Source organism: Bison bison, unplaced genomic scaffold (assembly GCF_000754665.1).
Source record: "Bison bison bison isolate TAMUID 2011002044 unplaced genomic scaffold, Bison_UMD1.0 scf7180017864291, whole genome shotgun sequence".
Classification (NCBI taxonomy): domain Eukaryota; kingdom Metazoa; phylum Chordata; class Mammalia; order Artiodactyla; family Bovidae; genus Bison; species Bison bison.
In genome coordinates, this window is record NW_011494863.1 from 10965383 (window position 1) to 10974177 (window position 8795).

General features: G+C 43.8%; 1 protein-coding gene across 2 annotated transcripts in view; it reads left to right on the top strand.

Annotated features, from left to right (window-relative positions):
* Window positions 1-8795, top strand: part of ARHGEF37 (Rho guanine nucleotide exchange factor (GEF) 37) — a 92395-nt gene that overhangs the window by 79711 nt on the left and 3889 nt on the right. Inside the window, exon 15 of one of the 2 annotated variants that reach the window (XR_826173.1) lies at window positions 3822-3951. The exons of the other annotated variant lie outside the window; for it this stretch is intronic. The gene's annotated coding sequence lies outside the window, so the exon portion shown is untranslated. Of the gene's footprint in view, window positions 1-3821; window positions 3952-8795 lie in introns of those variants that run through there. 2 annotated transcript variants of the gene reach the window in all.

The following is an 8795-nucleotide window of genomic DNA, read 5'->3' on the forward strand; positions in this document are numbered from 1 at the left end:
AACATTCAGAAAATTAAGATCATGGCATCCAGTCCCATCACTCCATGGCAAATAGATGGGGAAACAATGGAAACAGTGACAGACTTTATTTTGGGGGGCTCCAAAATCACTGCAGATGGTGACTACAGCCATGAAATTAAAAGATGCTTGCTCCTTGGAAGAAAAGTTATGACTAACCTAAACAGTTTATTCAAAAGCAGAGACATTACTTTGCCAACAAAGGTATGTCTAGTCAAAGCTTTGGTTTTTCCAGAAGTCATGTAGGGATGTGAGAGTTGGATCATAAAGAAAGCTGAGCATCAAAGAAATGATGCTTTTGAGTTGCGGGGTTGGAGAAGACTCTTGAGAGTCCCTTGGACTGCAAGGAGATCAAACCAGTCAATCCTAAAGGAAGTCAGTCCTGAATATTCATTGGAAGGACTGATGCTGAAGCTGAAGCACCAATACTTTGGCCACGTGATGCAAAGAGCCAACTCATTAGAAAAAGCTGGGAAAGATTGAAGGTAGGAGGAGAAGGGGATGACAGAGGATGAGATGGTTGAATGACATCACTGACACTATGGACATAGTTTGAGCAACCTCTGGGAGTTGGAGAAGGATAGGGAAGCCTGGCATGCTGCAATCCATGGGGTAACAGAGTCAGACATAACTGAGCAATGGAACAACAAAATCTGATGTAGTCCTGTAAGGTAGATAATAATAACTACAAATATAATCCTTGAAGTAGGTAGTATTAACTGTTAAAGAAGAAGACACTAAGGATCAAAGAGCAAAGTTACTAAACCTTGGTGGCTGTGCTGGGATTTAAATGTATAACTGTCTGGTTCAAAAAACAGGGCCCTTAATCCCCACTCTGTGCTGCTTTGAGAAAGGTCATGCTCTCCAATTAGGTGCAGAGGAGCTTTGGAAGAGGTTAGATGTGAATTCTCTGACTCCACATGTTTTGAGGAAAGAGCACTGGCCTGGAATCAGAATCTTGGCTGCACTCACAGCTCTGTTCTTGACTAGTTATGTGACCTGCAGCAAATCACTTCTCTAGCTGGGGCCTTGGTCTCCTGATTTATACAAATAAGATAGCTTTAAATGACCCCTAAGGTTTTTTTCCATTCCATTTGAATGATGGTATCAGGAGGTTTCTAGCCAAAGAGTTTTCTTGTTCCTCAGGATCCTAGGACCTGTTTTGAAATACTCCCGTGTTCCAGCCTGACCAGGTATTCAAGTTGTTCTGCTGTTCACTAAAAAATTGCACTCTAGACCAGGAGTCAAGGATTCCTGATTTCTTTAAGGCTTAGAAGACAGCGCAGCTCAGATAGAAGCTCTAAAATCTGCAATGAAATCTTGGAGAACTAAAACACTGTAAAATTTTGTATGGTCTCAGAACACATTTTTGTCAGATAGGACTGCAAAAGTCACAGTGCCTGACTCCAACATTTATCAGTAGGTGCTTCTTTTACCTCTGGGCTGGCAGTATGGAAGACAGAGATGAATGGGCAGCACTCTGGTGCCCAAGAGGAGGAGAAGCACAGTTGGGATATGGCCCTGTAGTCAACCTCACATTGATGAGGGAAATGCAAATGAAAACTAGATGCAGCACCAGTGAAAGGGGTAATATCCAGGGCTGGCATGGACGTAGTGAAATGAACACTCTCATACACTATTGGTAGAATGTTAATTGGTAGAGTTTTTCCAGAGGATAGTTTGTGACATTAAAAAAAATTCACATGTGCATATTTCTTCATCCAGCAATTCCACTTCAAAGACTGTCCTCAAGAAATGCTTACTCTCTGCACAAGGATGTAAAACAAGAATGTGCATCGCTATGCTGTTTGTACTGATAAAAAGTTGGAAACAGCCTAGATAGCCATCAGGAGGGAACGACTGAGCTGGGCTCCAGTTTTTCTCTGGCATACTACCTAGCATTTAACAACCACAAAGAAGATCTACATGTATATATGGGGCGGGGGTGGGGCGGGAAGCCCAAGATATAGAAATACATTTTTAAAATCTCAGAACAATATACTTGGCTTAAAAAAATGTACGCAATACAATAAGATACTGCTTCATATCCACTGGGATAGCTATAATAAGAAAGCAGATAATGGCAAATGTTGGCAATTCAGGCGCTGCTGGTGGGAATATAAAATGGTGCTCCCATGGATGGTAGCCCACCAGGCTCCTCTGTCCATGCAATTTTCCAGGCATGCGTCCTGGAGTAGGTTGCCATTTCCTTCTCCAGGGGATCTTCCTGACCCAGGGATCGAACCCGTGTCTCTCGCATCTCCTGCATTGGCAGGTGGGTTTTTACCACTAGCACTCTAGTGGTAAAAACTAGGAGGCCCAAATGGAAGCAAATATTCACAAAAAAATGTGTACACAAATGTTCATAGCAGCATTATTCATAATAGTCCCAAAGTGGAAACAATTGAAATACTCGAAAGCTGATGAATGGATAAATAAAATGTGGTATAGCCATACAATAGAATATTATTCTGCCATAAATAGCAATGAAATAGCAATAACATGCTAAAACATGGATTAACCTTGAAAACTTTGTGCTAAGTCACAAAAGATCAATATTTTATGACTCCATATAAATAGTCCAAATAGGCAAATCCAGAGAGACAGAAAGTAGTTAAGTGGTTGCCTAGGACTTTGTAGGGGATGACAGCTAAAGAGTAAGGGATTTATTTGAGGGTAATGGCAAGGTTCTAAAATTGAATGCACTGCTGTGTGCACAGCTCTGTAAATATACTAAAAGCCATTTAATTGTACACTTAAAATGGATGAGTTGTATGATGTGTGGATTGTATCTCAATAAAGCTCAAAATGCCCACACATACAAATAAATACAAATTTTTTGAATGAAATTTTGTCTAAAATAGCAAAAGAAAACCTAAATATGCATCAATAAGTACGTTATTGTAAATGTACCACCATGGAATAAAATGTAATACTATGCCAAAGGCAAAAATGAAGTTCTGTATGAACTGACATGGCATGATCTTTAAGATATATAATGGGACTTCTCTTTAGTGCAGTGGTAAAGAATCTGCCTGCCAGTGCAGGAGCCACAGGCTTGATCCCTGATACAGGAAGATCCCACATGCCACAACTGCTGAGCCTGTGCTCTAGAGCCTGTGCCCCACAAAAGGAGAAGCCACTGCAGTGAGGAGCCTAAGTCCTGTAACCAGAGAGTAGCCCCTGCTCGCAACTAGAAAAGTCCTCACAGCAACAAAAACCCAGCAGCTGATAAATAAATAAATAAAGTTGTTTTTTAAAAAATGATGTATCACCAAGTGAGAAAATCAATATACGGAACAGTGTGTATAGCATGTCCCTTTATGGAAAAAAGAGGAGAAAGAATGTTTATGGGTACTTGTGGTTTTTTCTGTGAATAGACTCCAGTACTCTTGCCTGGCAAATCCCATGGATGGAGGAGCCTGGTGGGCTGCAGTCCATGGGGTCGCTAAAAGTCGGACACGACTGAGCGACTTCCCTTTCACTTTTCACTTTCATGCATTGGAGTAGGAAATGGCAACCTACTCCAGTGTTCTTGTATTATTTCTTCTGTTGAAACGATCCATCAGTGAACTTTTACTGATTTTAGTGATTGCTTCACCTGACCAGTGAAGTATTAACACAAAAAAGATATGAAATTCAAGTTTCAATGTTCACAGACAAAGCTTTATTGGCACACACCATGCTCATGAATTAGTGTATTGTCTATGGTTGCTTTCTCAATACACTGACAGAGTTGGGTAGTTGTGACAGAGACCATAAGCTCACCAAATCTAAAATATTTATCATCTGGTCCTTTCCAGACAAGATTTGTCAACTTCCGGCCTAGCTTATCTGGGAGGAGGCACTGGAAACCGATGACCTGGCTGGCTGCTTCGAAAGGGGATTGCTCATCCCTGGCTGAGGGATGGGGTTGGAGGGAAGCCTTTCATGGTAAACCCTTTTAAACCTTTTTTCTCCCCTAATATTTATTTCTTTGGCTTTGCCAAAGCTTTTTTTCTTTCAGCTGTGGCACTTGGGGTCTTTGAGCTTCGTTTTGGTGTGGGGGAGTTTAGTTGCAGCATGCAAACTCTTAGATGTGGCATGTGGAATCTAGTTCCCTGACCAGGGATTGAACCCAGGTCCCCTGCGTTGGGAGTGCGGAGTCTTAGCCACTGGACCACCAGGGACATTCCTGAACCTAATTTTTAGCAGTCACCAAAACAAAAAAACTAACTTCTGGATTAGCTTATGCTTCTGCAAGTAAACATATTATGATGTATATATGTAGAAAAATGTTTCAACAGATAGACATCAAATGTATAACTGAGGCTTCTTGGAGGGAGTGACTGGCTGGGGAGAGTGAAGACAAGTGGCTGAGGAAGGTGGAGTCAAGAGTCAAGCTAACTTGACTTGTCATGTTAACTTGTGCAGTTAAAAGTAAAGAATGCACACTTTCTAGAACTGTGTGTTCCTAGAAGTTGTGGGCTACATCTAGGGACTCACTGCAGCAGTTGGTGCAGAATGTGGCCCACAATGGGCGCTGAGCCACCTAATGAATACAAGGGCCCAGGAGGCGAGTGTCAGGAGAGAGACAGTGCACTGACAGGCCTGCACAGTTCATAAGGTAGTGGGGTGGGGGCGGAGGATAGCCAGGGAAGGAGGGAGGGACAAGAGCAAGAGTGTCTGAACAGGAGCGTCATCCCTAGTGCCCTCCCAGTCCAAGGCTGCCAGCAACCCGGGGGCTTTGGGCACTGTGGTTGAGAAGTCCTAGCTTTCTGGAGTGCTAGAGGCATTTTAGCATCTCCCCACTTCCCTCGCCCGATAAGATTCCTCATTTTTTGTCCTTTACAGACTCTCTTGAAGGACGCTTGGGGGATCTAGCTGAGGGCTTGTGCAAGCCAGCTGTGCCTCATTCTCCCCAGCACTGCTTTCTCAGCAAGTGCCATCTGTGGTGTCATAGCTCTCTGGGGGGAGAGACTCTTCCCCCCTGCTGTCCAGCACAGCTGGAATCCTCTGCCCGAGGACCAAGCTGTGGGGGCTGCAGCAGAACTGGACAGATGCTCAGGGGACCGAGTACCTTAGTTCCAGGGACATCTGGCCACAGGGGTGTCTCACACAGGGACAAAACAAGGTCACCTCTTGTCCTCATTTCTCTATGAAAGATGACATGAGTTGGAGCCATGTAAAATAAAGCTGAAGCAGTCATTGCAGAAGAACTGCCTTTCATGTCCTGTTTTCTGTACTTCTGAACTGGACAAAACCACCAACATTCCAAATCAGCAGAAGAACCAGAATGTCCTGTTGAAACGATCCATCAGTGAACTTTTACCTGGTGACTGCTTCACCTGACCAGTGAAGTAGTAATACAAATCTGGATTTACCTCATCTTTTATCAATGAACACTTCACCTGATGAATTACCTTGACTTGCACCAGTGAACTCTTCTTAAAAAACAGCTTACCTCATCTACCTCTCTTTTTCCCCATAAACATCCTGAGACCCTTTGCTATCATGAGGACACTAATTTTTTTTCTATCTAAATCTGTGTACCCCGAATTGCAGTTCTTTGGTCCTAATTAAATACCTTGTCTCTGAACTAAACTCTCATGGTTTTGTTTTTAGGTTGACACCTTCTTCCAGAATCAAGGCCCCTGTTTTATTTAGGGAATCCTTTTTTATGTTCATGTATCAGTAGTTTGGGTTCCAGATTGAATGTATGATTCATGCTTGGCCAATCAGAATACTCCATTTTCCTGCTCATGGTAATTGGTTCAGAGATGGGCATGTGACCCAGGTCAAGCTAATGAATGTCACCTTTGATTTTTGCTGGAGTTATGGCAGAAGAGGTGTTGTCTCTCTGCTGGGGTTGCATGCAGAGATACATGTGGAACTGCTGGTTGACTTTTAAGTCAAGATAAAGAGCAAGCCTAAGATGCTCACGAGCTCAGTCTTCTCTGACTCTTTGCGGCTCCATGGACTGTAGCCTGCCAGGCTCCTCTGTCCATAAGATTCTACAGGGAAGAATACTGGAGTGGGTTGCCATTTCCTATTCCAGGCGATCTTCCCAACCCAGAGATTGAACTCGTGTCTCTTGCATCTCCTGCATTGGCAGGTGGATTCTTTACCACTGTGCTACCTGGGAAAACCCAAAGAGCAAGGCTGCTTGACAACAAAGCTAACATAGAAGGAAGCAGAGCTGAGAACTGGAGACTGGTTGATGACTTTGTTTAAACTAGATTCAGCTACCCCAAGATTAAGTGAGCTTAGGCTGGTTTGTAGTGGCAAGAATTGTGACTCCTACTCAGAGCTGGCAGAGCCAAGCCTCCTATCAGACTATCAGATTCTCTGACTATTCCATAGAGATTTCATTTCTACCCTGTTTGCTGTGCACTTGGGCCCCTGTCTTAGCCCTTTCCCAGCTGCCCAGAGGAGAACTGCCCATCTGGACTGCTGGTTCTCACCCTCCTCTCAGAGTCACATGTCTGATGCCATGAGGCCCCTGCTTTGTCCCCAGCACCAACCCACTCCTCCGGGTGTGTTTAATCTTAGATTCCAGTTCCTGATTATCCAGGCCTGCTGCCTTAAGCCCTTTGCTTTGGGGTCTAAGACATGACTTTGTTTTTTAATCTTTATTGAGTACTTCTTGTATGCCAGACCCTGCGCCAAGTGAATTACATGCATCTACAACCTCATCTACTTCTCTCCATAATCCTATCAGGTAGGTTTTGTGATTTTTATTCTCCTTTTGAAGAAGAGGATGCAGTGTTTGGGGAGATGAAGTTGTTGGCATAAGGTCAAACAGCTGAGCCACTTGCAGGTTGAGGCAGAACTGAGACTGAACCGTGGAGGGAACTGACCCCAAGGTTGGTGCACTTGATCCCTGTACCTGTAATTCCTACCTGAATAGGTAGGTAAGCAGGTCACATGGGGTACCGGTGACCATTCCACAGCTGGCCTCTTCTGAGTGAGGACTGAGAAGGCCTGAGGTGGGATCTGGGAAGCTACCTCTTCGACAAATGCCCAGAGGCTGCAGATGCACAGTTTCCCAGGACCTCACCCTCAGAGTGGCCATGATTCCTCATCAAGGACTTTGTGCTTAGAAAGGAGTTTGGCATTCCCAGACCTATTTATTTGTGCAGGATCTGAATTTCTTCCCTTGCTTAAGAATGATTATAATGCAAAACAAACTTCTTTGCTGACAGAAGGAAAAGAGACCTCAAGGTCATGTGAGATGAGCAACTCATGCCTCGGAAGAAAAAAAGTAAAGAATAACTTCATGGCATTCTTTGGGGTTAAGACTAGGGGTTAGGGTGAGGGTAGGAGTCTCCGGTGGAGGCGTGGGTTGGCGGTGGCCTGCTGCAGGGTTGGGGGCACTGTGTGCAGCAGTGCTTGCCTGGAACCCTTTGAAGGAGGTCGCCATTATCTTCATTACCTCCACCATAGTTTGGCCTCAGGTCAAATAACAGGGAGGGAACACAACAGAAAACTGGATTAAAGATTTACTGAGCATGGCCCCACCCATCAGAACAAGACCCTGTTTCCCCCTCAGTCAGTCTTTCCCATTAGGAAGCTTCCATAAGCCTCTTATCCTTCTCCATCAGAGGGCAGACAGCATGAAAACCACAATCACAGAAAACTAACCAATCTGATCACATGGACCACAGCCTTGTCTAACTCAATGAAACTATGAGCCATGCCGTGTAGGGCCACCCAAGATGGATGGGTCATGGTGGAGAGTTCTGACAAAACGTGGTCCGCTGGAGAAGGGAATGGCAAACCACTTCAGTATTCTTGCCTTGAGAACCCCATGAACAGTATGAAAAGGCAAAAAGATAGGACACTGAAAGATGAGCCCCCCAGGTTGGTAGGCAACCAATATGCTACTGGAGATCATTGGAGAAATAACTCCATAAAGAATGAAGAGACGGGGCCAAAGCCAAAAACAAAAACAAAAACAAAACACCCAGTTGTGGATGTGACTGGTGATGGAAGTAAAGTCCAATGCTGTAAAGAGCAATATTGCATAGGAACCTGGAATGTTAGGTCCGTGAATCAAGGCAAATTGGAACTGTATCTACTACCATGGGCAAGAAGAATCCCTTAGAAGAAATGGAGTAGCCATTATAGTCAACAGAAGAGTCCAAAATGCAGTACTTAGATGCAATCTCAAAAACGACAGAATGATCTCTGTTCGTTTCCAAGGCAAACCATTCAATATCACAGTAATCCAAGTTTATGCCCCGACCAGTAATGCTGAAGAAGCTGAAGTTGAATGGTTCTATGAAGACCTACAAGACCTTCTAGAACTAACACCACCAAAAGATGTCCTTTTCATTATAGGGGACTTGAATGCAAAAGTAGGAAGTCAAGAAATACCTGGAGTAACAGGCAAATTTGGCCTTGGAGTATACAGAATGAAGCGGGGTAAAGGCTAATAGAATTTTGCCAAGAGAACGCACTGGTCATAGCAAACACCCTCTTCCAACAACACAAGAAAAGACTCTATACATGGACATCACCAGATGGTCAATACCGAAATCAGATTGATTATAATCTTTGTAGCCAAAGATGGAGAAGCTCTATACAGTCAGCAAAAAGAAGACCAGGAGCTGACTGTGGCTCAGATCATGAACACCTTATTGCCAAATTCAGACTTAAATTGAAGAAGGTAGGGAAAACCACTAGACCATTCAGGTATGACCTGAATCAAATCCCTTATGATTGTACAGTGGAAGTGACAAATAGATTCAAGGGATTAGATCTGATAGACAGAGTGTCTGAAGAACTATGGATGG